Source organism: Macaca mulatta, chromosome 14 (assembly GCF_049350105.2).
Source record: "Macaca mulatta isolate MMU2019108-1 chromosome 14, T2T-MMU8v2.0, whole genome shotgun sequence".
In the NCBI taxonomy this organism is placed as follows: domain Eukaryota; kingdom Metazoa; phylum Chordata; class Mammalia; order Primates; family Cercopithecidae; genus Macaca; species Macaca mulatta.
This window is the reverse complement of record NC_133419.1, coordinates 94279462-94296693: the sequence shown is the minus strand read 5'-3', so window position 1 is coordinate 94296693 and position 17232 is coordinate 94279462. Positions and strand designations below refer to the sequence as shown.

General features: G+C 40.2%; 1 protein-coding gene across 5 annotated transcripts in view; it reads left to right on the top strand.

Moving 5' to 3' along the window:
• The window catches only part of LOC144334445 (uncharacterized), a 176713-nt gene that overhangs the window by 87068 nt on the left and 72413 nt on the right, over positions 1-17232 (top strand). For all 5 annotated transcript variants that reach the window (XM_077964191.1, XM_077964192.1, XM_077964202.1 and 2 more), the window contains one exon: positions 4779-4927. The gene's annotated coding sequence lies outside the window, so the exon portion shown is untranslated. The remainder of the gene's footprint in view (positions 1-4778; positions 4928-17232) is intronic.

The following is a 17232-nucleotide window of genomic DNA, read 5'->3' as shown; positions in this document are numbered from 1 at the left end:
GACTGAGAGACAGGACTAGCTGGATTTCCTAGGCCGACTAAGAATCCCTAAGCCAAGCTGAGAAGGTGACCACTACCACCTTTAAACACAGGGCTTGCAACTTAGCTCACACACAACCAATCAGATAATAAGAAGAGCTCACTAAAATGCTAATTAGGCAACATCAGGAGATAAAGAAATAGCCAATCATCTGTTGCCTGAGAGCACAGTGGGAGGGACAATGATCCGGGATATAAACCCAGGCATTCGAACCAGCAATGGCAACACCCTTTGGGTTCTCTCCCTTTGTATGGGAGCTCTGTTTTCACTCTATTAAATCTTGTAACTGCAGTCTTCTGGTCCTTGTTTGTTATGGCTCTAGCTGAGCTTTTGCTCTCTGTCGCAGACCCGCTGCTGACTTCCATCCCTCGGGATCTGTGCTCCTGATCCAGCAAGGCGCCCATTGCCGCTCCTGATTGGGCTAAAGGCTTGCCATTGTTCCTGCATGGCTAAGTGCCTGGGCTCATACTAATCAAGCTGAACACAAGTCTCTGGGTTCCACAGTTCTCTTCCGTAACCCACGGCTTCTAATAGAGCTATAACACTTACCGCATGGCCCAAGATTCCATTCCTTGGAATCCGTGAGGCCAAGAACCCCAGGTCAGAGAACACGAGGCTTGCCACCATCTTGGAAGTGGCCCGCCACCATCTTGGGAACTCTGGGAGCAAGGACCCCCCGGTAACATTAGGAAAAACTAAGACAAAATAAAAACTTATGAAATCATGACAGCACACATGAGGGAAGGAAACACAAGCTATACAGCTTCTATATACATTGGAAGTTAGGTATATTGAAAGTTATATATACATTGGAAGTTATTTTGAACCATTGATGGATATAGTGTAATGTAAAATATGACAGAAGCAAGACCAAACATAGCTGTCATATGTGTGAAAATGGTGTGAATATACTTATTCAAAGAAAAAAGACTTAAATTGGAATATAAAGGAAAACCTAATGCACATCTTATAAAAAAGATATACCTTAAAGTTTTTCAAAGCAGTTGAAAGTAAAAATATGGACAAAAGTATATCAGTGATGCATCTAGAAAAAAGTAATACCATTAGAGCAGAGATCAGAGGAAAATTCATAGCTTTAAATATGTATCTACAAACAGGAAATTGTCAGGAAAACAAAGAGGAAGCAGTGGTTACAACCTTACTATTAAATAAAGTTGAATGGGAGCAAAAAGCATAAAAGAGATAAAGGGCACTTTGTGAAGTAAAGTATATAATTTATAATGAAGATCTAGAAATTATGAATATGTACAAAATGACCAAATTTACTTAACAGACATTACAGGAAATACAAAAAGTGATAGACAGAAATGTATTAGTAATTGGAGACTTTAGTGATTGGAGACTTTGAGTCTTCTAAATCCATATCTTTTATTTACTTGCTGTTGGAGCAAATATATTTCATGATTAGATTTTCAGACAATCTTAAAAAACCTATTTGAATTTTAGAACATTAGACATGAAAAGGTTCTTAGAGTTTACTGGCTGGATCTCCTACCACTTGCTGTTGGAGCAAGTAAATAAAAGATAAGAATTTAGAAGACAAAAAATATATCTGACTCATACATATCAAACTCTGTTCCTAAAAACAGAGGCTATGTATTTTTTTTCAAGTTTCAGAAACATTTATGAAAATTATTTACTGGTCTGGTGTGGTGGCTCACGTCTGTAATCCCAGCACTTTGGGAGACTGAGGTGCGTGGATCACGAGGTCAGGAGTTCAAGACCAGCCTGGCCAACATAGTGAAACCCTTTCTCTACTAAAAATACAAAAAATTAGCCGGGTGTGGTGGTGTGCGCCTGTAATCTCAGCTACTTGGGAGTCAGGCAGGAGAATCGTGTGAACCTGGGAGGCAGAGGTTGCAGTGAGCTGAGATCATGGCACTGCACTCCAGCCTGGGTGATAGTGTGAGACTGTCTCAAAAACAAGAAGAAAAAAAAATTACCTGATGTATGTTTACCTCCTTTAAATCCTGAGCTCCATGAGATTCAAAAAGAATTTGTCTTGTTAACCTCATTTTCCTAGAAGCTAAAAGAGAATATCAACAAATGTTTTTTAAAAAGTGAAAGAGCAGATAATTCACAAAAGAAAAATGCAAATGACCAGTATGCTAATAAAAAAAAAAAGTACAACTCTGTAAACAAAAAATTTCTGTTCAAGTAACAATAGAATACCATTTTACCTATCAAATTGGCAAAGCTTTTAAAAAGCAGCGTGCTCTAAATCCTTTGCTTTATACATAAATGCATACGTAGATAATTTGTCAACTTTCCAAAATGTTGAGCTGAATAAATATGAAGAGTTCTCCCAATTCCCATTACCCTTGTGCAAACTTCCAAGTCAGCCATGGACTGTGAGGAAATGCATTACATTGTGTTATGTCCCATCCTAACTTCCCCTGGATTTGTGAGTGGCCTATACCTAGGCAGGGTGACATGTCCTCCGGATAGACCCACCACATGGGTTGACCCACCCTGAACTGGGTCCCAGGAGCTCTGCTTAGCTGCTGTTGCCCATCATTGTCCCCATCTGCCCCACTGTACTGCTGTACCATGAGGAAATATCTCCCTGAGGCTCTTATTTAGTCTACTGCTGATATGTAAATTTGCTGCATGGAGCCCAAACCATATTTACATAGCAATTAAGGTCTATATTTCATGGTTAGATTTTCAGACTATCTTAAAAAACCTATTTGAATTTTAGAACATTAGACATGAAAAGGTTCTTAGAGTTTACTGGCTGGATCTCCTACCACTTCCTGGAGCATCCTGATAGATTCTGATTAAGTATCTAGCATTAGGAGAGCCTAGAACTGGAGAAGATAGGCCCCAAATACTGTTGTTAACATTTAAAACAACAAAATAACATAAAATGGATTTTGAAGAAGATTCCATATCCAAATAAGGATATCTTTGATGATTTCATAATCCAAATAAGGATATCTTGTAGTTTCTCCTTCAAGTTAGGCTTGGGATTTGGCCCCTGCCTTAGAGTCTTTGTCATTACCTATAGTAATGATAAGAACAAATCCCAGCTGCAATCAGAATAACTTGAGTCCATGTGCATGAAGTAGGCATGGGAGAGGAGCCTATGTCCCAGCTCTTAACTGGATAAGAATGATGACAAACTCAGGGAGGCTGAGACAGGAGAATTGCTTGAACCCATGAAGCGGAGGCTGCAGTGGACCAAGATTACACCACTGCACTCCAGTCTGGGCCACAGAGTGAGACTTTGTCTCAAAAAAAGAAAGATGCTGACAAACTCAGATATGTTAGACCCTTACAAGCACAATTCCTATGTGTTGGCTCAGGCTGAATAAACACTTCTGTTAATGATGATGAGTTGAATATATGCTCCCTTCTAAAAGTAAAGCCATAGTAAAGTAAAAGGAAAAAAGACATACATTCCTAGTGAAGCAGTATATTTCCCTATCCCCTTCGCAAGACTCATGACAGGGGTGCCTGGTTTACTCAGGTTGCCGCTCTGAACTCCTCCCAGGAGGCAGCGCGTGAGCAAATGAGGTGGGAACTGGAGTGTGTGAATATTGGAATTGGTTGGCTGCTTTGGTGCCGGCAGGAGAGAACTCCATGCAGGCCCTGTGGCAGTGTCTAGGTTGGAGTACCTGTAACCCCCAAAGCCCCAGAGGGCATGTTACAGTGCTCTTTTAGCTGTGCCATCTGCAGATGGCTTAAGTGTTAACAGCTCAGTGGGCCCTTTGCCTCATCACATGAGGTGGCTGCCCTTCACCAGCAAGGGCAAAGGGCCAGTGTGACAGCCTTTTGTATCTGCACTTGTGGCTCCTGAGCTCTTGTGCGGTGTCCAGGAAAAATGAGGTTGCATGGGCGAATTGAAGGATGGTAAATGTGGGGGATTTTATTGCTGATGAAAGTGGCTCTCAGTGAGAAGGGGAGCCAAAACGGGGTCGGAAGGTAATCTTCCTCTGAAGTCTGGCTGTCTCCAGCTGTATTCTTCTTTGAAGCTATGCCGTTAAGCTGTCCATCTAAAGTCAAGCTGCTTCTCTCCGACATCCAGCTGTAGTCCTGACGTCCAGCTACTTCTCTGCTGGCTGAGTCTGGGGTCTTTATAGGCACAGGATGGGGAGGGGTGGGGTCTTGTGTAGTTCAGGAAAAGGCAACATTCGAGCAGGAAAACAGGGATAGAAGTTCTCATTTTGGGACCTGGTTTCAGCTTTTCAGCTTGAGGGTGGGGTTTTTGCCAGGGACCCGGCCTTTCTTGCCTAGAATTTCTGTCTCCTGTCCCTATCACTAGCATAAAGAGAAAGGGAGCAGAGGTAAGAGCAGCTCCATTTTGAAAAATGGAAAGCAAAGGGATGAGTGGTAACTGCCTTAGCAGCCCTGAGAACAATGAGTTATGATTGGCAGTGAGAGCATCTCAAAAGCAGCCCGACTGGCACTGCAGATCCCCACAAAGCTCAGGAATGGGTATATCCAGGTTATTCTGGAAGTGACTGTGAAGGTAAAGCTAGAAAAAAGATGGTAGAAAGTCAGTCTGAGAACTCGTTAAAATGCCAGATTCTTTCCCTAACCATGGCAGAAGGCAGGTGATTCATTCTCAAGAGAGAGTAGAACACAGAGTCTCTTGGCTGAAGGCACCAGGTACAGTTGAAGGAATAAGTCTTGTATGAAAAATATGTGCTCAAGTAATGTACATATCAAATGCTGAGATCCTCAACCTTTTTTTTCCCCACCTGGCCCCCCAGAATGTGGCAAGGAAGAGTATGCCCTTCAGACAGAAAAGTAGAAGCCGCCTCTTTGAGAAATGTAACAGATCCAAGAGAAGAGACCTAAAGACACTAACATTGACGGCTACCCAAAGAAATCTATTTGGATTCCAGTAAAGCTCCTCCAGGTTAGTAAAATTCCACTGAGCCCACCCATGGGCACAGAGCTTTTTAGTGTACCACTTTTAAATACAAGCAGATGGCTAAGGATCATGATATATTTTTTAAAAGACAGAAGCCAACATAAGGAAACATTAAATAGCGATGCAAAGGAAACAGAGACCATACTGAATGACTGAATAATGATTGCTGTTTGGATCAAAATAAACTTCCTAATGTGAATGTGAATATATATGTTTTAAATATGGTTTAAAATTTGTTTTTCTGCTGCACAGTGGCCAAAACAGATTGTGAATGGAAAGGCTGAGAAAGTTAAAACCAATGTAAGCAATTCAAACAGAACTCCTTTTCAAAGAACAATCATATTTACCTGGACTGCAACACGTTTGAATAAAACACACAAGCTTCCATGAAGCATATAACTGGAGAAGGTGAACTCACGGTGCTGGTATTAAAACAAGACAAAGAGGATTTTGAATATTCCAAATCTAGACGTTACGTACCCACTGCTCCTATCCCCTCCCAATTAGGATTGGGATGGACATTGTCCCTGTAGAGAAACCACTATTGCAATTATAAGAACCAAATGACTGAAAACGCATTTGAGGACCTCTCTGTTTGGATCTCTGTAGTTTTAGCATTTAAAACACCATTGAATGAACATACAGTGTTTCTTGGTGTTTGCACTAAACTCTATAAACTACTACAGCCTGTGGGCCAAATCCAGCCTGCCACCTGCTTTTGAACAGATGGAAAGCTAAGAATAGTTATTTTAAAAAATTAAACTTTTTGAAATAACTGTAGATTCACATGCAGTTGTGGACAATAATACAGATAGATCCTGCATACCCTTTACCTAGTCCCCTCCACCCAATATTAACTTCTTCAAACCTATAGTACAGTATCTTAGTATGATCAGCACATTGACATTGATGCAGCCAAGATGCAAAACAGATCGTCACAGGGTCCTCTCAGCTTCCCTGTTTATAGCCACATCCTATGCCCTCATGCTCCCACCCACTCTGTAGCCCCTGGTAACCACTAATCTGGTCTCTATTTCCATAATTTTGTCATTTCAAGAATGTCATATAAATGGTAGAGTACAGAATGGAACCTTTTGAGATTGACCTGTTTTTGCTCAGCATAATGCTCTGCAGAGTCCTCCAGGTTTTGCATGAAGCAATCAGTTTGTGTTTTTTCTATTGCTGAGCAGTATTCCGTGGTATAGAGGTACCACTTTTTTTTTTTTAAACCATTCACCTGTTGAAGGATATCTATGCTGTTTCTAGTTTTTGGCTATTATGAATAAAGCTGCTCTGAGCATTCACATATAGGTTTTTTGGTAAACGTAAGTATTTACTTCTCTGGGATAAATTTTGAAGAGTTCATTTGCTGGGTTGTATGGTAGTTGCATGTTTGTTTTTTTTAAGAAACTGCCCAATTATTTGCCAGAGGAGGGATACCACTGTGTATTCCACCAGCAATGTGATCAGTTTCTCTGTGTTCTTGCCAGTATTTAGGGTTGTCACTATTTTTTATTTTTAACTACTTTGATAAGTGTGGAGTGATAACTTACTTGGCTTAATTTGCATTTCCGTAATGGCTAATACTGTTGAACACCTTTTCATGAGCTTACTGGCCACCTATCTATTCTCTTCAGTGAAATGCATCTCACGTCTTTTCCCCATATTCTAATTGGATCCTTCATTTTTTTTCTGTTCAGTTTCAAGAGATCTTTATACATTCTAGATGTTAGTCTCCTGTTAGATATGTAGTCTGCAAATATTTTCTCCCAGTAGCTTTTCTTTTCACCCTCTTAACAGACTTTTTTTTTTTAAGCTACCTACTTCAATTCATTTGTGGCTCCACTAGCAAAAGTATTTTTTTTTAAATTATACTTTAAGTTCTAGGGTACATGTGCACAACGTGCAGGTTTGATACATAGGCATGCATGTGCCATGTTGGTTTCCTGCACTCATCAACTCATCATTTACGTTGGGTATTTCTCCTAATGCTATCCCTCCCCAAGCCCTCCACCCCGCAACATGCCCCGGTGTGTGATGTTCCCCACCCTGTGTCCAAGTAATCTCATTGTTCAATTCCCACCTATGAGTGAGAACATGCGGTGTTTGGTTTTCTGTCTTTGTGATAGTTTGCTGAGAATGATGGTTTCCACCTTCATCCATGTCCCTGCAAAGGACATGAACTCATCCTTTTTTATGGCTGTATATATTCCATGATGCATATGTCTCACATTTTATTTATCCAGTCTATCATTGATGGATATTTGGGTTGGTTCAAAGTCTTTGCTATTGTGAATAGTGCTGCAATAAACATACATGTGCATGTGTCTTTATAGTAGGTAGCATGATTTATAATCCTTTGGGTATATACCCAATAATGGGATAGTTGGGTCAAATGGTATTTCTAGTTCTAGATCCTTGAGGAATTGCCACACTGTCTTCCACAATGATTGAACTAATTTACACTCCCACCAACAGTGTAAAAGCATTTCTATTTCTCCACATCCTCTCCAGCATCTGTTGTTTCCTGACTTTTTAATGATTGCCATTCTAACTGGCGTGAGATGGTATCTCATTGTGGTTTTGATTCGCATTTCTCTGATGACCAGTGATGATGAGCATTTTTTCCTGTGTCTGTTGGCTGCATAGATGTCTTCTTTTGAAAACTGTGCATATCCTTTGCCCACATTTTGATGGGGTTATTTGTTTTTTTCTTGTAAATTTATTTGAGTTCCTTGTAGATTCTGGATATTAGCTCTTTGTCATATGGGTACATTGCAATTATTTTCTCCCATTCTATAGGTTGCCTGTTCACTCTGATGGTAGTTTCTTTTGCTGTGCAGAAGCTCTTTAGTTTAATTAGATCCCATTTGTCAATTTTGGCTTTTGTTGCCATTGCTTTTGGTGTTTTAGTCATGAAGTCCTTGCCCATGCCTGTGTCCTGAATGGTATTGCCTAGGTTTTCTTCTAGGGTTTTTATGTCTAACATTTAAGTCTTTAATCCATCTTGAATTAATTTTTGTAAAAGGTGTAAGGAAGAGATCCAGTTTCAACTTTCTACATATGGCTAGCCAGTTTTCCCAGCATCATTTATTAAATAGGGAATCCTTTCCCCATTGCATGTTTTTGTCAGGTTTGTCAAAGATCAGATGGTTGTAGATGTGTGGTGTTATTTCTCAGGACTCTGTTCTGTTTCATTGGTCTATATCTCTGTTTTGGTACCAGTACCATGCTGTTTTGGTTACTGTAGCCTTGTAGTGTAGTTTGAAGTCAGGTAGCGTGATGCCTCCAGCTTTGTTCTTTTGGCTTAGGATTGTCTTGGCAATGTGGGCTCTTTTTTGGTTCCATATGATCTTTAAGGTAGTTTTTTTCCAATTCTGTGAAGAAAGTCATTGGTAGCTTAATGGGGATTGCATTGAATCTATAAATTACTTTGGACAGTATGGCCATTTTCATGATATTGATTCTTCCTATTCATGAGCATGGATTATTCTTCCCTTTGTTTGTGTCCTCTTTTATTTCGTTGAGCAGTGGTTTGTAGTTCTCCTGAAGAGGTCCTTTACATTGCACATTGATTTTGTATCCTGAAACTTTGCTGAAGTTGTTTATCAGCTTAAGGAGATTTTGGGCTGAGACAATGGGGTTTTCTAAATATACAATCATGCCATCTGCAAACAGGGACAATTTGACTTCCTCATTTCTTAACGGAATACTCTTTATTTCTTTCTGTTGCCTGATTGCCCTGGCCAGAACTTCCAGCACTATGTTGAATAGGAGTGGTGAGAGAGGGCATCCTTGTCTTGTGCCGGTTTTCAAAGGGAATGCTTCCAGTTTTTGCCCATTCAGTATGATATTGGCTGTGGGTTTGTCATAAATAGCTCTAATTATTTTGAGATATGTTCCATCAATACCAAGTTTATTGAGGGTTTTTAGCATGAAGGGCTGTTGAAGATTGTCAAAGGCCTTTCTGCATCTATTGAGATAATCATGTGATTTTTGTCATTGGTTCTGTTTATGTGATGGTTTACATTTATTGATTTGTGTGTGTTGAACCAGTCTTGCATCCAAGGGATGAAACCAACTTGATCGTGGTGGATAAGCTTTTTGAAGTGCTGCTGGATTTGGTTTGTCAGTATTTTATTGAGGATTTTCACATCGGTGTTCATCAGGGGTATTGGTCTAAAATTCTCTTTTTTTGTTGTGTCTCTGCCAGGCTTTGGTATCAGGATGATGCTGGCCTCCTAAAATGAGTTATGGAGGATTCCCTTTTTTTTCTATTGATTGGAATAGTTTCAGAAAGAATGGTACCGGGTCCTCTTTGTACCTCTGGTAGAATTTGGCTGTGAATCTGTCTGGTCCTGGACTTTTTCTGGTTGGTAGGCTATTAATTATTGCTTCAATTTCAGAGCCTGTTATTGGTCTATTCAGAGATTCAACTTCTTCCTGGTTTAGTCTTAGGAGGGTGTATGTGTCTAGGAATTTATTCATTTCTTCTAGAATTTTCTAATTTATTTGTGTAGAGGTGTTTATAGTAATCTCTGATGGTAGTTTGTATTTCTGTGGGATCGGTGGTGATATCCCCTTTATCATTTTTTATTGCATCTATTTGATTCTTCTCTCTTTTCTTCTTTATTAGTCTTGCTAGCGGTCTATCAGTTTTGTTGATCTTTTCAAAAAACCGGCTCCTGGATTAATTGATTTTTCTGAAGGGTTTTTTGTGTCTCTATCTCTTTCAGTTTTGCTCTGATCTTAGTTATTTCTTGCCTTCTGCTAGCTTTTAAATTGGTTTGCTCTTGCTTCTCAAGTTCTTTTAATTGTGATGTTAGGGTGTCAATTTTAGATCTTTCCTGCTTTCTCTTGTGGGCATTTAGTGCTATAAATTTCCTTCTACACACTGCTTTAAATGTGTCCCAGAGATTCTGGTATGTTGTGTCTTTGTTCTCATTGGTTTCAAAAAACATCTTTATTTCTGTCTTCATTTTGTTATTTACTCAGTAGTCATTCAGGAGCAGGTTGTTCAGGTTCCATGTAATTGTGCGGTTTTGATTGAGTTTCTTAATCCTGAGTTCTAATTTGATTGCACTGTGGTCTAAGAGACAGTTTGTTGTGATTTCTGTTTTTTTACATTTGCTGAGGAGTGCTTTACTTCCAACTATGTGGTCAGTTTTAGAATAAATGTGATGTGGTGCTGTGAAGAATGTATATTCTGTTGATTTGGGGTGGAAAGTTCTGTAGATGTCTATTATATCTGCTCATTGCAGAGCTGAGTTCAGGTCCTGGATATTCTTGTTAACCTTATGTGTCATTGATCTGTCTAATGTTGACAGTGGGGTGTTAAAATCTCCCATTATTATTGTGTGGGAGTCTAAGTCTCTTTGTAAGTGTCTAAGAACTTGCTTTATGAATCTGGGTGCTCCTGTATTGGGTGCATATATATTTAGGGTAGTTAGCTTTTCTTGTTGAATTGATCACTTTACCATTACATAGTGGCCTTCTTTGTCTCTTTTGATCTTTGTTGGTTTAAACTATATTTTATCAGAGACTAGCATTGCAACCCTTGCTTTTTTGTTTTCCATTTGCTTTGTAGATCTTCCTCTATCCCTTTATTTTGAGCCTATGTGTGTCTTTGCATGTGAGATGGGTCTCCTGAATACAGTACACTGATGAGTCTTGACTCTTTATCCAATTTGCCAGTCTGTGTCTTTTAATTGGGGCATTTAGCCCATTTACATTTAAGGTTAATATTGTTATGTGTGAATTTGGTCCTGTCATTATGATGTTCGCTGGTTATTTTGTCTGTTAATTGATGCAGCTTCTTCATAGCATCGACGGTCTTTACAATTTAGCCTGTTTTTGCAGTGGTTGGTGCTGGTTGTTTCTTTTCATGTTTAGTGCTTCCTTCAGGAGCTCTTGTAAAGCAGGCCTGGTGGTGACAAAATCTCTCAGCATTTGCTTGTCTGTAAATGATTTTATTTCACCTTTATTTATGCAGCTTGGTTTGACTGGATATGAAATTCTGGGTTGAAAATTCTTTTCTTTAAGAATGTTGAAATATTGACCCCCACTCTCTTCTGGCTTCCAGAGTTTCTGCCGAGAGATCTGCTGTTAGTCTGATGGGCTTCCCTCTGTGGGTAACCCGACCTTTCTCTCTGGCTGCCCTTAACATTTTTTCCTTCGTTTCAACATTGGTGAATCTGACAATTACATGTCTTGGGATTGCTCTTCTCAAGGAGTGTCTTTGTGGTGTTCTCTGTATTTCCTGAATTTGAATGTTGGCCTGTCTTTCTAGGTTGGGGAAGTTCTCCTGAATAATATCCTGAAGAGTGTTTTCCAAGTTGGTTCCATTCTTCCCATCACTTTCAGGTACACCAATCAAATGTAGATTTGGTCTTTTCATATAGTCCATATTTCTTGGAGGCTTCATTCATTTCTTTGTACTCTTTTTCCTCTAACCTTGTCTTCTTGCTTTATTTCATTAATTTGATCTTCAGTCACTGATACCCTTTCTTTCACTTGATCGAATCAGCTACTGAAGCTTGTGCATGCGTCAGGAAGTTCTCATGCCTTGGTTTTCAGCTTCATCAGGTTATTTAAGGTCTTCTCTACACTGTTTATTCTAGTTAGCCATTCATCTTATCTTTTTTCAACATTTATAATTTCTTTGCAATGGGTTCAAACATCCTTTTTTAACTCAGAGAAGTTTGTTATTACTGACCTTCTGAAGCCTACTTCTGTCAACTTGTTAAAGTCATTCTCCATCCATCTTTGTTCTGTTGCTGGTGAGGAGTTGCAATCCTTTGGAGTAGAAGAGGCACTCTGATTTTTTAGAGTTTTCAGCTTTTCTGCTCTGGTTTCTCCCCATCTTTGTGGTTTTATCTACCTTTGGTCTTTAATGTTGGTGACCTACAGATGGGATTTTGGTGTAGATGACCTTTTTGTTGTTGTTGATGCTATTCCTTTCTGTTTGTTAGTTTTCCTTCTAACAGTCAGGTCCCTCAGCTGCTGGTCTGTTGGAGTTTGCTGGAGTTCCACTCCAGACCCTGTTTGCTTGTGTATCAGCAGTGGAGGCTGCAGAACAGCAAGTATTGCAGAACAGTAAATATTGCTGCCTGATCCTTCCTCTGGAAGCTTCATCCCTAAGGGGCAGCCGCCTATATGAGGTGTCTGTCAGCTCCTACTGGGAGGTGTTTCCCAGTTAGGCTACACGGGGGTCAGGGACCCACTTGAGGAGGCAGTCTGTGCATTCTCAGAGATCAAATGCCCTGCTGGGAGAACCCCTGCTCTCTTCAGAGCTGTCAGACAGGGACTTTTAAGTCTGCAGAAGTCATCTGCTGCCTTTTGTTCAGCTTTGCCCTGCCCACAGAGGTGGAGTCTAGAGGCAGTAGGCCTTGTTGAGCTGCAGTGAGCTCCGCCTTGTTCGAGCTTCCAGGCCACTTTGTTTACCTACTCAAGCCTCAGCAATGGTGGACGCCCCTCCCCCCACCAGGCTGCCGACTCACTGATTGATCTCAGGCTGCTGCACTAGCAGTGAGCAAGGCTCTGTGGGCATGGGAGCCGCCAGGCCATGCACGGGAGAGAATCGCCTTGTCTGCTGGTTGCTAAGACCTTGGGAAAAGCACAGCATTTGGGCAGGAGTGTCCTATTTTCCATGTAGTCTGTTCCGGCTTCCCTTGTCTAGGACAGGGAAATTCCCCAACCCCTTGTGCTTCCCGGGTGAGGCAATGCCCCACCCTGCGTCAGCTTGCCTTCTGTGGGCTGCACCCACTGTCCAACCACTCCCAGTGAGACGTACCAGGTACCTAAGTTGTAAATGCAGAAATCACCCGTCTTCCTTGTTGATCACGCTGGGAGCTGCAGACCGGAGCTGTTCCTATTCGGCCATCTTGGAACCCAAAGCCCAGACCTTTTATCAGAGCAAAAGTATTTGGTTTTTATGATTTTCAATTTAATTTTTCCATTCATGGATTGTGCTTTTCCTGTCACATCTAAGAAGTCTTTGCTAGGCAAAAAAATCACAGCTTTTATCCTATGTTTTTACCCTAAAAGTTTCCATAGTTTTACATTTAAGTTCATCATCCATTTTTGTGTAATTTATTTTATAATTTATTAATTACCAAAAAAATGATAATTTTTATAGAAAGTGTGAGATGTAAGGTTCATATTTTTGCCTTTGGATGTCCAGTTGCTTCAGCATAGTTTATTGAATGGCTATCATTCTTCCATTTAATTCTTTCTGTACATTTGTCAAAATCAGTTAGGCATACTTATGTGGGTCCACTTCTGATCAGGAATAAGGCCTGTAATCCCAGCACTCTGGGAAGCCGAGGTGGGCTGATCATGAGGTCAAGAGATCGAGATCATCCTGGCCAACTTCCACATAAGTTCACATTCTAAGGCACTAGGGGTTAAGATAGCAACATATGAATTTTGGGAGAACACAATTCAAGCCATAATTATGAGGCAAAAAGAAAATCCAGGAAACTCACCAGCTTGTTTCTTTGCTCCTGAGGGTTCTAGCCAGTCTTCCTTCTCTATCTTTCAGTCATCTTGTGTTTATTTTATATATAAGTCCAGAGATTTTAGTTGTACTTAGCAGGAAGAATAAGTGTATGTGTGTATGTGGGGGTAAATACAACTTGAGAAAATGTGGCCTAAGATGGAACACAGAAACATGAAACAAAGGCACTTGTATCATGAGTTCCATGCCACAGTTTTGATTATGTTTGTCCCATAGCCTGTTCACAGCTTTATGAAGCCCTGGGACAAACATAATCAAAAGCACTGCCTGCTTCCCATCCTCATCCTATCTTCGGGAGCAGGTACACTATTTGCAGGGCCCAGTGCAAAATAAAAATGCAGGGACCTGGCTTTGAAAATTATTAAGTTCAGGATGTCAAGAGCAGAGCATTCAACCAAGCCCTTCTGAACACAAGGGCCCTTGTGTGCACAAGACCCTGTGTCACATGCCTGTGAAGTCAACCCCTCCTATCCCTTGATGCTAACTGCTATTGAGCCTCTAAAACTCAGCTAGACATCACTTCCTGGGGGAGCGTTTTTTGGGTAACTCCTATTTTCCACCCTCTCCTAATACATACACTGCCGCCTGCCCCACCAAGTTGGGTTAGGTATCTTCCTTTGAGCTTCCATAATGCTGTGCACATGTCTTTAATATTGCATGTTATTTTTAATGATCTGCAACGAGTGTCTGACACTCGTTTGGGAGCTTTTTGAGAGCATGAATTGTTTTTTACTCAACTTCATACCTCTAAAACCTAGCACAGCCTGGCTTGCAATGGACAGTCAAGAAATGCTTTTTGACCTGACTGCTGAACTAAGTGAAAGAAATGGCAAATTAATGAGGTTAACCTGTTCCCACTTCCTTCATCTCCTCCACCTCCATCCAACATGAAAGTGTTGCGACAAACTCTGTAAAGCTGACAACTTAAGACCATCTTTAAAAGTATTTAAAACTTATTTGTGAATATCTAAGTAGAAAACAGCTATGTTGACTGGTAAACTAACCAATGAACATAACATTGGAAAACACTATCCATGTTTATTCAGGATTGTGGGCTATCATCTAGCATCTGGGCCAAAGCCTGACCCTGGGTGGGTTCTCAATGAAGACTGTGGAACGAATAATGAGCCAGGTAGCAAGCACATGAGAGCATCCATTTACTTATCTTCTTCTTCCTTCACTTCTTTTCCAACTCATCCTTTATGGTCCAACTCAAAAGCCAGTTTCTGGGTTAATCTCACCCTCATCTGAGAATTTTTAAATCTTTATATATCTAAAGTTTTATTCTCCCCCAAACTTTGGGTGCCTTATACATTTAGCATATTATCTTCAATAAAATAAATGCATTTTCTCCAGAATTATTATGTTTGGCCATTAAATCCTATCCTTAAGTACTCATATTTTCAATATTAAAAATAATGACTGAATGATATGTGTTTGTTTTCCAAATTCTGTGGCTGTTCTTGATTCATGTTTTATTGATTATTTTCAGGGTTTTGTATATATATAGTTATTTATGCATATATGTTTATATGCACATAAGTGAATACACACACACATATGGATATATACTCTCCCCAAATTCTTGGGTGCAACTCTTGTTAATATAAAAACTTTGGTTATAAAGTTAACTTTATATATAGCAAAGATTTTATCTGAAGCCAAAGAACGGTTTTAGTTTGATTACTCGTAATTTTATCTATCAAAATTCCTTGGTAATGATTCATGAAATAATTTATCACGACCAAGAGATATATTTAGGATTAGAAAAGGTTTCAGCTCAATCAGCACTGACTTTTGGAAGATTTTCCTCAAGCTGATGAAAAGGAAGAACTTCCAAGCTGCAATGTTGTTTTTATAACCAACCAAACAAACAAAAACCAAAAGAAATCATACCAAATGGGAAGAATGATAGCTCAGTTCTTTTCTATTTTATCAATTTAATGTATACAGTTTTGTAATGAAGGGAGACCTGTTGTGCATACCTCAAGTACAAAAAAGCCTGTTGGTCCTATGTTACATAATAATTTTTTTAGGCAAGTGCTATGCTGTGAGTGTTTGTGTTACCCCAAAAGTCATATGTTGAAATGTAATCTCCAGTACAATATCATTAAGAGATGGGGCCTTTAGGAGGTGACTAGATCATGAGGACTGCTTAGTGACCCTATAAAAAGAGGCCTTAAGAAGCTTGTTTGTCCCTTCTGCCATGAGGACATAGCTAGAAGGTGTCATCTGTGAGGAAGGGCCCTTCATCAGACACCAGATCTGTTGGTGCCTTGATCTTGGACTTCCCAGCCTCTAGAACTGTGAGCAACAATTTTCTGTTTATAAATTACTCACTCTAAGGTATTGTTATAGCAGCCTTAACAGACTGAGGCAGCAGGTCACCACACCTGATAAAAGAAACATCGATCAGATAAGTGAAAAGCTTAATTCTTCATTTTATTTATTTATTTATTTATTTAGAGATGAAGTCTCACACTGTCGCCAGGCTGGAGTGCAGTGGCATGATCTCAACTCACTGCAACCTCTGCCTCCCATGTTCAAGTAATTCTCCTGCCTCAGTCTCCTGAGTAGCTGGGCCTACAGGTGTGCACCACTATGTCCAGCTAATTTTTGTATTTTTAATAGAGATGAGGCTTCACCCTGTTGGCCAGGCTGGTCTCGATCTCTGGACCTAGTGATCCTCCTGCCTTGGCCTCCCCAAGTGCTGGGATTACAGGCATGAGCTACTGCGCCCACCCTAATTTTTCATTTTATGTGAAACCCACAGAACCAGTAAGTTTGATCTTGGATGAGTTCCTCCTGTTGGGGGAACAGCCGTTTCATTTCTGTGTGAGTAAACAACATTTGGGAAGTCAGCGCATCTGAGCTCCTCTTATTTAGCAGAGGTCTTGGTCATCAGTTGTCAGCAGTCAATATCAAAACAAGTGTGGTTCATTGCACACCACACCTTGGTCCTTTGGCATTTTGTTTTTCCTTTCCTTGGCAGGCAAGGGAGAAAACCGTGTCCATCTGAAGTAAGTACAGCCCTTATCATTGGGTGCTTTCTGAGGAGGCTGGGGCTCCTAAGGCAGCAATTCTCAAGGGGGCTTTCAAGTGAGGAAAACTCTGGTCTTTGGGCAGTAGCAGGCTTAGGCTTTGTTAGCTTCCCTGTTGCCAGCATTTGGAACTCCCGGGAGGGACAAGTCATTGAGGGGAAAAAAAAAAAAAAAACTTGAACTAGGACATCCACAACAGAAGGTTGTTTTTGGTGGCAGCCTTGGTGGTGCAGGGAGGAGTCACCTTTTCCTTCAAGAAACCCTATGTCTGCTAGAGGCAGTGTTGCCTGCTGGAAGCAGCACGGATGTTTGCACTCCACAGACTGGCCATTTTCCAGATACTTGATCTTGAAATACTATCACTCAGTCTTTTAAGTCTCAAAATAAAATAGGCCTAATTCTTACTTTCAAGGTTATTATAAAGGTTAAATCAAGTTTAAAAGGCACAGATCACCAAAATGGATTCAAGAAGAAATAGAAAATCTGAACAGACCTATAATAAGGAAAGATATTAAGTAATATAAAATTTTCCCACAAAGAAAAGCCCAGACCAGATAGCTTCACTAGTGAATTTCATTCGCATTTAAATAAATAATACAAACTCTTCCAGAAAACAGAGGAGTAGGGAAAACTTCCCTATTCACTCTGTGAGGCAAAAATTACCCTGATACCGAAGCCAGACAAAGACATGACAAGAAAACTAGAGACCAATATCCCTCATGTATATAGAC